This window comes from Protopterus annectens, chromosome 12.part0 (assembly GCF_019279795.1).
Source record: "Protopterus annectens isolate FY-2018-M chromosome 12.part0, PAN1.0, whole genome shotgun sequence".
Lineage (NCBI taxonomy): Eukaryota > Metazoa > Chordata > Ceratodontiformes > Protopteridae > Protopterus > Protopterus annectens.
Genome location: NC_056746.1, coordinates 668,084,678 through 668,097,520, shown reverse-complemented (window position 1 = coordinate 668,097,520; position 12,843 = coordinate 668,084,678).

Genomic DNA, 12,843 nt, shown 5'->3' with positions numbered 1-12,843 from the left:
TTGGCTTAAAGTAAACTTGGATACTATTTTAGGCATGAAAGAAGGATTAGTTCTCAAAGACACCCTGTCTTTGTGAAAAATGAGATAAGGTTGTCCCACTATAAGAGCTTGTAACTCAGATGCTCCTCTTACAGAGGTCAGAGCAATCAGTAAAACCCTTTTCTGTGTTGAGAACCTCAAGTCAACCAGATAAGCTGGTTCATATGGAACAAATGTTAGCTTATATAACACAAAATTAAGATCCCAAGAGGAGCCACCAGTTTTATTGGCAAACTTTTATATATTAATCCTGTCAAAAACATTTTGACATGAGAATGACGTGAAAGAAGGGGCTCCATGGGCAGATGTGTTGAAATTGCCATCAAATGAACCTTGATAGAGGAGTAAGACAGGGCATAGGAAAGTAATTCACACAAATATTTTAAAACCAGAGAAACACTAGCCCCGAATATGTGCTGGTTATGTTATTGTCACCAACTAAAAAATCTTTTCCATTTGCTTTATATGATTTTCTAGTAGTGGGCCTTCTAGCATCCATTAGTACTCATGTCCTCAGTAAATTGATGCCTGAATGGTATTAAGACCCTATCATCCAGACAGTCAGGTGAAGTTGTTTGGGTTTGGGATTTATCAAGCCCTCCTGTTCTTATGCAAGTAGCTCCATTCTGTGAGAAAGCTTGTGGAAATTGCACTTTTTGGCATTGAGCTTGAGGCCATGGCTCATAGGTTCATAGGTTGGTACTAGGCTATCAGCCCTAGGGCCTATACAAGCCTAGCCATAACAATTCCCTGGCTATTTCTTCCCACACTATTTACTTCCCTGGACCTTTTCTTTTTCGGCACTGTTGCCACTGGTTTGCCAGTAGTCCCGCATTATCATATTTTAGTTTGTACTCTGAACCACACCTCTCAACTGTTCCCAAACTTTACAAAATGTCTCTACTTGTTTTCTTATATAGTTTCATGGCCTCTCACAGAATTCATGATTTCCTGCTATCACTTAAGATTACAGTCAGTCAATAATGTCGGATGTTAGAGCTAATGCAAAAACGTGTTGTTCTATAAGTAATTACAGTAATGTTTAACAGTGTCCCTGATTGTGGGTCTTTGTCCCTCATCATGTTTATCTTTGTCCCTAGTTACTGAGCGAAGAAGATGAGAGGTATGATACTCATTTTATTCTAGACTTAACTATATTTGTCTGATTTATGTTGGCTTTAATGTGTTAAATAATGTAAACCCCAGTACTAAATGCCAAGTGCTGGTTTCATTTCTACGCTACCGGATGTGAGCCTGAAAGTAGTGTTTACATTCTCAAGCTCTTTGTCATTTCAGTGTAAATAGTAGATGTAATGAAAAGCATTCTTCTTAGTATGGCAAAATCACTTTTATAGTTTGTAAGGCATATCTGCTTTGCGGAAATCAACTGCTGCCTTTTTGCTGAGCTGCACTGAATTCCTTATCCTTACATATATGCATCCTAGACTAGTGTATGTAGTGGGTTACCATGGGCAGCAAGTCAGGGCATCCAACAGGCTTGCATGCACGTGACATAGTTAAAATGTTGTATGTTGTGTGGTCAGTTTATGGAACAGAGAGTAAGCTGTCTTCAGATAAAAAACGTCCCCATAAAGTGCAATTATTTCTTGTAGTAGGCAATAAAGAGTTGGTTACTCTAGCTCTAGGGAGTTATTTTGTTGATGGAGGGCGTAGATGTAGAGTAAACTGTAACTTGTTAGTGTAATCGTTTCTTATAATGCAGGGACAGCCTTGTAATGCAATAATCAGACAGATTACAGTGTTGTAATATGCACCCAGTCCATGTTACACAGTTAACAATGCTGTACAGACTGCTTAGCACAGTAGCACCGCCATGAAATGGAGCATGCGCCAAACCAATCCTCGACCATAGAAACTCTGAATTGGGTAGCTAATAATACAACAGCCATAAATCATTTGAAAAGCAGCCACTTTGTTTCAAGGCTGTAGCTAGACATACATAGTATATACGACAGAGTACACTATCCTCTGAGAAGTCTTCTGACCTCCGACCTTTGGTGCCATACAGAAACCAAAATTTCTCATTACTGATTAAACTAATACTCTCAGCCAAAGCTCCTAATCCCTTGTCTCCAGAATTATCAGGAAAGTAAAAAAAAAAAAATCAGGGACAAGAGACCCAAATCATTCATACTTCTTAAAATACTGCTACTTCTGACATACAGAGTTGACTGAGTGACATGCTTTACGATAATTCATCACCTTCAACCAAAACACCACCAATTGTAAGAAGAGCAGAGAAACATTTTGAGCCCAAACCATGGACGTGCAGGGACACTTGAGAGATATGACCACAGCATCACTGTATGGAACATCAATCGATGTTTAGGGGAAACCTAGGAGAACAGGACTTGTCCCACCCCCCAACACGTCCTTTCATGTGGTTTCTAGATTGTGATGTTTGCAGCATGAGCGGACTTACCGCTGGTTGACCAAAAATAAGTAAGCAAGAAGTAAGTAAGTAAGTAAGTAAATAAACAAACACAGCAAATAAAACAGAAAGAGTGGTGTCCGTGCCCCTTCATGTGCCCATTCAGTTTATGTGAAAATGTATTGTGGCATGGAGCCACTATCTCAGTGAGGCCCTTCTGTAGGATGTCCACATCATTTAGGGACTTGACTATGGCTCCTAGTTTGCAGTCATCTGCGAACTTCGTTAGCCAGAATCCTTCTGTGTTAGCCTGTACTTCAGAGAAGTAGATACCAAACAGAAGAGGTCCCAGGACGGAACCCTGTGGTACTCCACTTGTCACTGCTTTGAGGTCAGATTTGGAGTCTGCAACTTTTACAGTGTGCCAGTTGGCAACCCATCTTTTGATGTAGGCATTTATACCTAGTTTAGTGAGATTAGCTATAATTCCAGAATGGGGGATGGTGTTGAAAGCCTTGGTGAGGTCAAGATAGGCTGTGTGAACCTCCTTACCCTCATCTACAGCTTTGGTGACTGCCTCAAAGAAGTCGATCAGGTTCAGGAGGCATGATTTGCCTTTCACAAACCCGAACTGAGTGGGATCCAGAGTTTGGAGGTTACCAATGTCTTTGTTTATGAGTTCCATGATGATATGTTCCATGGCCTTGCAGACCAGGCTTGTCAGGCTAATAGGTCGATAGTTCCCGGGATCAGTGGTGGCTCCCCCTTTGTGGAGTGGGATAACTCCTGTGATGATAAGCATCTAGCATTCTACTGTTGATGTATGTATGTAAAGCGTATTTACATGTTCTTAAAAGGTTTGTATGTAAACTGTTTTCACACCTAACCCATATCTGTTTTCCTCAAATGAAACTGTGTGATCCCTTCCTTCAAGCTTAATGAATTTGTTAACTATGCATGATACTGAATGCATTTATGAGTAACTATTCTACATAAGATCTTTGATATTAACTATCATTCGTATCTAAATTGTATAATGTGTCTTGGAGCTTTTCTCCCTGGGCCTCCACTGAAAATGGGTCAATTCGGCCCAGTGGACTTCCCTGGTAATCAAATTGCAATTAAGTAAATAAATAAATAAATCTTTTAAATCTAAGGTTACCAAAAATCTCAAATGAGGAAGAAGGGGCAACAGGTTATGAGATGAAAGCATTTAGAACTTGGGGACTATCATATACTAGTTTAGGAAAGAAAAGTTCAGAACTGGTCTCCAGGAACTTTCCTTCATTGACATCAAAAACGTTTTTGAATAAAAAGTTTCTACCAACTGGGAAGGAGGATCTGTTTCTATTACACCATGAGACAGCGTGTGCTTTAGGATAGGAAGGAACACAGAGGCTTGGTCTGGTTGATATGGAATAATTACTTGGAAGAGAGGAATTTCTTCTCATTGACATCTGTTAACCCTGTTGAACCAGTCTCAGAACCCATTTGTCTAAAACAATCTGTTGCGAAAGAGAGAGAACTGGAGATTTAGACTTTATGGAAAGCATAAGGGACATCCAGGATGGAAGGGGGAAAGCAATTTCCCTTATATAGTTATGTTGTTTTATCTGACTGTTCTTTATTCTGGAGCAGTCCTGTTTTATTTTTGGAGCCTCCTTGCCATTTTTTTAAATGTCTGCTTACCAGCATTGTTCCTGATACTCTTTATTTTGTTCCTTGCCAAAATTGGATGTGGCAGCACATTACTCCTAGGAAATTTTGAAGAAGAAGAAGGACTGAAAAATCTGAGAGATTTCCTGTATCAACCTACACACTCATGACATATTTGAAAACTTCTGTAGCAAAGGGTCCAAAAACTAAATCTCTATTCAAAGGAAATTTTTAAATCTTATTTTTTACATCTTCTTAGAGGTTCTAAGAATGCAGTCAGGCAAATCTCCCAAACACAGTACCAGTGACAACAGCCTTGATGTAGTATCTACAAAGGTATCAACACACTTTAAACAATGAACAGTGACATGAGAAACAGAAAAAGCTAAACCACACAAAAGAGACTTTTCCTCACAGGAGGGAACTACAGATAAAACAGTCATTATACTTTCATAATTAGTAAGAATAAACTTCAACATATGAGCCTGACAATTAAAAATTCTAAAAATTAAAGTTGTAGACGCATACACTTTTCTCCAAACTTATCAATTGTTTTATCATTCTTGTCAGAATGGGAAAAATAGAATTAATTGGCATCAACTGAAATAATTAAAACTGTAGCTGTTGGATCAGGTATGGGATGAGTGTCTAAAACTTTGACAGACTGGAAAACTCAGTACTTTCTATCTGCTTTCTTAAATGCAGCAGGATGGCTATCAGAGGTTGGGGTGGGGGTCTGAGAATTCCATTTGTAATAGTGTATAGTATTTTCAGTGACACAGAAATCTCAGTGTTCTCCCAGTGAAACCACTTGCTCATTCTGATAGTCTCAGAAAAAGGGATTCCCAGGAAAACAGGATTGTTTTTTTACCAGAAACTATCTGATAAGAAGGTTCAATGGTCTATAGAAAACCATGAGCTAGACTTAATAAACAAATCCTGTTCACTGAAGCTGGTGCAGGAGAACATACATGTTTAGTTTTCTGTTTCATTTTGACAGGAAAGTTGGGAAAACAGAATTATTAATGGCATGAACAGCTGGACAGAGATGGACACAACATTCTGACTAAGCAGGGGCACATCCCCAGTCCCTTCTCCCAAAACTGACATGAGTGGTGCTCCCTTGCTCACTGAGGGTACCCCCAGTAGATGTAGAGGACATGGCTAACCACTAGTCCATAGCGGCTGTATGGACAACACCAAATAATCCAGAGAGAAAGATGGGTACTCTAAGAAATAAGCTTTGGCCACATCAGAGGCACACACCTGCTACATAGATGTACTGCTAGTCTGCTGTAGTGGCAAAGGCTGTTTAATGAACTGCCTCTTCTTGTTGCTGAAGTAAGGAACAATCATATGACCATTAGTTTTGTTTCATGGTCAAGTTGAAATAAATGCTTTGTTTCCAAGAAAACTAAGCAGCACAAGCTGATAAAATGTAAAAGTTTGTAAAAAGTAACTTTTCTTAGTAAAAAACAGTGAAAAGCACTCAAATACAATGTATCACCCCCGCAAAAAAAATAATAATAATAATTTAACACAGTTTCTCCAATGCAAAGAAAAAAGTTTGAGAAAGTTTAAGTTGTAAGCTGTCAGAAACAAAATTATGCGCCCCTTTAAAAGTAAACTAAAGTCACTCAACAGTTAATAAAAATAGATATTACTAGCTTAGAATCTACACAGGGAAGTAAAATGTTAAAAATAATGAGTGGAATGTTTTTCACAAAGAGAACTTACTTGCCCAGTAACAGAGCAGCACAAACTGACTGCTGATCTTCAAAAGCCCATAGATGAGCACTCTTCTCAGTGCCAGGAAAGCTTTGAAGGGCTTGACACAAAACCTGTATTTTAGTTAGCTCAGCTCAAGCTAACAGTTTGGGTGCATAAAGGTGCTCTGAAGCTTTGGCAGCTGGATGGCTGTTATATCCTTCTTATAATATGAGTCATATAGCTAGGCCTATTGCAGCATTGATCAACATTTAGAATATCTGAATCAAATTTATAGTATAACAGTTTTAACAGGTCTTTTCAATGGTAACGTATAGCGAACATTAACGTTTTCCTACTTCATCATGTATAGCTAGATAAACACCTACGTAATATTTTTCAAAATGAATGTTGGTTTGGAATAATGAAGAATTCTATTTCTGTGTAGGGCAGTTGGTGTTATGCAATCTGGATGTGTTAAGTACTAGGACACATAGGGCAGGATTCACGAAGCCTCCGTGTAAGAGTTACAAGGCTTACACAGAGGCTGCAGTTAAATGGTGTGATGTCAGCATGTTATGCATATGCATGAGGGCATGCTGAATCACACCTAAGGCTAACACGGTCCGTGGAAGACAGTAGGGGGTGCGTCCGTAGGGCGAGCCCTGCAAACGGACGCGCCCCCAGAAGAGTAAAAGTCCCAAAAGTAAACCCCCACGACAGAGTCCGTGTAAATGTGAATAAACACAACACAACACATGCCCCCACAGACTATGAACATAAAATGTATAAATGAACATCTTATATTTTTTTTTTTAAGTTGTAAAGATGTTTGCCCGTGAGTGCGCTCGTTTGCGCGGGCGTGCCCGGTGCTTAGCCACAGTTAGCAGTCAGTGGAAAAGCATATAAGAACTAAATATGCAAAGTAAGCCAAGAAGCAATAGCGTAGCAGTAGAGACGTCGGCTGAAGAGGAGGTAGTCATGGTTCGAGCCCCCACAACATCAATTTTTATTTTTAGTGAAATAAGCACAAAACAAGTCCCTGACATATATGTACACATATAAAATTATATTTTATGTAAAATGTAATGAAATGGGCCATGTATTTTGAAGAAATGTGAGATAAAAAAAAAATGTCAGATGTGCCTATAGCTGAGCTACAGTCTAACAAGTTGAGTACATCTGCCTGTAGGTGAGCAGTGTTTTAACAGGTTTAAAATGAGTGCCCGTAGGTGAGCAGTGGTTTAACAGGTGTAAAATGAGTGCCTGGGGTTGAGCAGCATTTTAACACGCTGAAACTGTGTGCCCGTAGCTGAGCTGAGCGTAATATGCATGCTGACAGCCAAACCACGCGTAAACCAGCGTGATCCGTTTGCGCGGAGCTGCGCACCGCGCCAACAAGCTAACCGACGTGCAACGTTGAGCAAGCTGTATCAAAACTGCCTTTACACAGACACACCTCCTAGCCTGTGTAGACAGACATAAAATATAAAAAGCAATGGCCAGGTTCGAACCCAAGATACCATGCACCATAGTCAAAGTACTGAACCACTAAGCCATGACAGTTGCACTTAGAAATGCAGTAATAGCATATATATAGGAATGAATAGAAAGAGGAGCATGACAAAGCAGGTTTTGTGAAGCTGATACAATTCCAAAATGGCCAATCACAGATAAGTGCAGGAAAAACGGCATATATAAGCCCCATAGGTGGGAATACACATCATAACCGATTGTAGAACCAACTTGCAGCCAGGATGTCAGGTGTAGGTGAGAGTAGTTGCTTCCGAGCACAGAGGTGGGGCATTGAGGAGTCCAAATATATGGTTTGGCTCCTTGTCCATAATCATGAGGCCCAACTCATGCAGGGCCAGGTCCTGTGGGGAGCATATAGGGCTGAGGCATGGGACCGGTTGGCTCATGATCTCACCAGTGCCACAGGAATACCAAGGACTGGTGAGCAGGTCCGTCACCACCATGCGGACCTGAAGAGATGGAAGCAGGACCAACTGAACCATTGGATCTAGGAGGCCCGGCAAATGTCCAATGCCCCACTACTGAGTAAGTTACATGTAATTATTTATGTAAGAAATTAAACTAGCTGATATTATGGAGATGTGTATTCCAATATTACTTTATTTATATTACAGCTGCAGGTGTCCGTTCTGCAAACCGTCGAGCCTATGGCGATAGGCTGGCATGGTTGCGCCAATAGGCAGGTCAGTAATTCTCTCCCTTTAACTGTAAATAAATATATAAGTATGACAGTTAGCAAAAGAGTGCAGTGTAGTCACTAATTAATAAAATGTGCAAGTAACAGTGTAAGAGGGTTTGCAAGTATTGCTTGATTACAAAAGTGTGATGCAGCCTGTAATCCAAACATAAAAATGAAACAAGTCTGAAATAAAGATGTCACACCTGTAATATAATAGTACATAACCTGCAGCAGGCTGAAAAGTACAGCTGCAGAAGCTGAGTAAAACACATGTGTGAAATATATCCCTGTTGAAATACAGAAACATGACAGAAGTGAGACTGTTGGAAAGGATTGTTATAACTACAGGTAAAACATGTCAATAAAGCCTAGAATTAAGTACCATCATGAATTGTAAAAATAAAACAAGTGAGAGAGTGTGAGAAAGAGGTATGAATCCACCAATAAAGTAGTAATAACTCCTGAATAAAGTATACTGCAGTCAGTACAGAATGAAATGAATGTGACAGGCAGAACCAAACAGTAACATGTGTTGAAAACGGTACCGCAGCTGGAATGTGTGTCCCAAAATCTGGATATGTTGCTCTCAGTCTGCAATATGCAGATAGCATGGTTGTCTGAAATACCAAACATCCACAGTTGTCTATAGCTATATAAAGCAAATGTAGCAGGATGATGTAGCTGAACAGAGCCAGATATGAATGTGTATGAATAAAAATGAAAATGTATATTGATGTAGCAGTAACATTCCTATCACCAACCTGAAGTAGTTATCACATAGGAAACTGTAGGCAGAACTGTAGTGTGTATATATCTGCAGCTATTAGAAATGTACAGCATATGTATTGGTATTTGAAGTTGTTAATTAAATTTTCTTCACTCTACCCTATAACCACATATAATCCATTCCACGTGAAATTGGTATGTGCAATCACAATTAACACCCCTGGACATTTGTCCTGTTGGTTCATACATATTTGCATGTACATTGATGCATCTGCCCTGTTCATACATCCAAACCTGATGGCCTGTTGCCATCAATCAACCCTGCATGTTGTTGGATTGTGTATTGCTGCTCAAATTATGCATGTGTTATGCAACAAAGACAAACCAGTACTGGATGAAGTGTCTCTTGAGAAAAGTCCTATTTGTATCCAAAAACACAAAAGAGGCACACCACGATGATTCTTCAGGCTTTAATGGAGAATTAAAAACATCAAACGAACAGCTATAGGAAGGAGTAAGCGCTTTCACGTTTTAACAACGCTTCTTCAGACTTAAAATACATCTAAAAAAATGTGTTCTTATATACTCATAGTTAATTGAATAATTAAAGCAATTAGAATAATTAAAACTCTATCACAGTCATCCCTTGTTAAAGGTGTATTGCTATGTTAGTAGCTTATATAAAAGACTATAGGCCGGATTCACGAAGGCTTACACGGAGTCTAAGAGTAGTGTAAGACTCCATGCAGCCTTCGCGATCCAGGAACAGCCCAAAGTCCATGTAAGAGTCAGGCTAAAACGGCTCTTACACGGAGTGGGCGTGGCTAAGCTAATCAGCCCACTTGCAGCCGAATAGCATGCAAATGAGGCTGATTAGCGATCCAGGAAGCCAAGAACAGCCCGTGTAAGAGCCGTTTTAGCTGCAGAAATGTACTCAGTTGACAACTGAGTACGTTTCTGCAAACACGGCAATGGAGCCATGTCAGCTCCAAATAAAGGGTGCATATGTTATAGGCAGCATGCCAATGGCCAAATATGTGGCCATTGGCAAGGTAACCCCATGCAAATATCTGAAAAATATAATTTTTTTTTCGGCAATTGCCGATGTGTAAACCCAGCGCAGCCCAGCAAACGGGCTGCGCTGCATAAAACATAAAACGAAGGTTTTAAACCTACAAATGTAGGTTTTATGCAATACATGGAATGTCAATGGAGGGACCAGCAGAGGAAAACCAACATGGCCACCGTGTAGTGGTTGCTAAGGGGGGAAGCTGAGTCTAAGAGATGTAACTAAGCATTAGTAGGCAATCTGATGCAAATGAGTGTAAGGATACTGAATTCCACTGTCACATAGCAAATGAGCACATTCTGAGTACTGTAAGAGTTACATATGGGGGAGGAACAGAGTAGGAGATAGACGACATCACAGGGGGGAATGGTAGAAAGGGATGGAGTTCATTGGAGGGTAGAGTTACATGACAGATGTCAGACAGATATCAAGGAAAGAGGTGTGCCACTAAGTAAACATGAGAAAGTCAAGAAATGGAAGGTGGACACTGTTGCCTACACCCAAGTTTCTTGCTGGACGTGTATGCGCACGTGTGCGCGCCACGAAGCACGAGTAAGGCAGTGTGCGCGCGTGTAAGGCAGACTGAGCATGTGGGAGCGTGTTGGGAGATGTTTAACACCGTTTGCGCGGGCGTGCACGCGTTTTAATCCGAATAAGCAGATCCAAAACTGTGTAAGTATGTGTGCGCGTGTGTAACCCACTGTGAGCATGTTTCTGCTGGTTTGCACATGGCTCCACCCTGAGGAAACAGAAAGGAAAAAGGAAGCAACAGATGTACTAGGAAGTTAGCAGGGAATACTGCTGGAGCTAGCAGGTGAAAACAATTAGATGCAGGCAATTACACAGGCAGAATACTAGGCCAGCCCAGCACTTAAAACACTGCAAACAGCAGTGCAGAATGTTTCTCTCAAGAGACACTGCAAGACAGGAGTTAAGTTATCAGAAGTGAAAACTGAAAAAGCTGAACTCAGAGCAGAAATGTTAGGGGCTGCCATAGCTGTCATAATGAGACATAGGCGACTTGCTGAGGGTGGTGACAATGCAGATGGTGCCAGACAACCTGCAGTGAGGAGACGGAGAAGAGTGTACAGGCCCAGGGTCACCTACCACGGGTTACATGAGCTGGAGATAGTAGAGCGCTATAGAGTGGACAGAGAGCTCCTGCAGCAAATTGTTGAGCTGTGCAGGCCACGCCTCACACACAGAACCAACAGAGGGGAACCCATCCCAGTGGAAACCAAGGTATGTGTTGGCCTAAGAATACTAGCAACAGGTACCTTCCAGAGACCAACTGGTGATATGATGGGGATATCACAGGCATCAGCCTCCAGGGTACTACACCAGTTCCTGGATGCCATGTCAGCACATGTCGGTGATCATGTATATTTCCCCAATGCCCGTGAGGTATTGGCCAGCAATATGCGTCTCTTCCAGCAAATAGCGGAATACCCTGAGGTACTGGGTGCTATAGACTGTACGCACATACGCATCAAAGCACCAGCAGTAGAGCGGGGTAGGGCCTACATAAACCGCAAGGGCTTCCCCTCCATCAACTGCCAGGTCGTGTGTGATGCCCAGGGCATAATAATGAATGTGTGTGCTGGCTGTCCTGGGAGCTACCACGATTCCCACATCTGGCATTTGATGCAGCTGTACCAGACATTTGCCAATGGGGACATCCCGCACGGACACCTAGTGGGGGATGCAGGATATGCACTGGAGCCGTGGCTGATGACACCCATCAGAAACGCACACACACCTGAACAGGAAGGCCATAATGAGGCACACGCACAAACACGTAATGTAATAGAGCGTGTGTTTGGGCTGCTCAAGTCACGGTTCCGGTGTCTGGACACATCTGGTGGAGCCTTGCAGTACACACCAACTACATGTACCCAAATTGTCATGGTATATGCTATGCTACATAATATGATCTTGCAAAAACAGCTGCAGCAGGACCAGCATAGGGCTGGGCCAAACAGCCCCCCACCATCGCCAAGGCCACCACAGGCACAGCGTGACTCGGAGGAGGAACAACCTGAGCCTGCCCCAGTAGGCTGAAGGAGGCGTGCCCAGTATGCCCTGGCCTTGGCAAAGAGGCAACGCATAGCACATACATTGGCTCAGTAGGAACCTTGGGAATGAGACCCCTCTCTGACTCACTCATATAGTAACAGGGATGCCTAACGTGACACAACCTGCTCACAAACATGTACAGGGAAGTGTAATATGTGCATCCGACAGAGGCAGCCCTGCAGCACCACCTGAGGCATGAATGCTATGTGTTAAGTAATGTAACACCAAGTACCATATGCACACCTGAGGACCCCGACTAACATCCTACCCTCAACAAGCAGCATGCCACAACATGACAACGAGATGATGAAGTGCAACAATTGCTGAAGTAATGCAGTTAGGCAAAGGGGACCCAATGTGTGCCAGTCTGGGATGACATGCTGAGCATGACATGATGCACCACTTGCTAGGACTGGCGTGCACCTATCAGTGCAGGCCGTATGGATACTGGCAAAGGCTGTTGTCACGCACAGTGTGCCCTGAATAGGTAAGGCTCAAAACACAAACCTATCTCCATAGGTACCAGAAGGGATAAGAATAAGATAAGGGATAAGTTCAAACAGCAAGATGCATGCAGTCTAAGCCCACCCAGTATGGAGAATGTTGATAACTGTGCTGTAACAGAAATCTGAGGCAAGGCTCACAACAGCACCCTAACACTACCAGGTTACAGAATAACACAAAATCCACTGGAGTCACCACACGGAGATAGTCACTGATAATGAAGCCTTCTTTATTGAGAGCAAGACACACAAGCGCTTTCACGTAGCTATACTACACTTCTTCAGGTGCAATAAAACATTAAAAAAAGCAAACTCTTATACAAAAAACTTTTGGCGCTCAAAAAATAAATTAAGCACTAATAGAATAATTGCTAGCACTCTTTCCTTCCCTCCATATCCTAATTTAAAGAGACAGTGCTTGAATGAATTAAAAACATATAAAAGCAGTTTAAAAGTTATG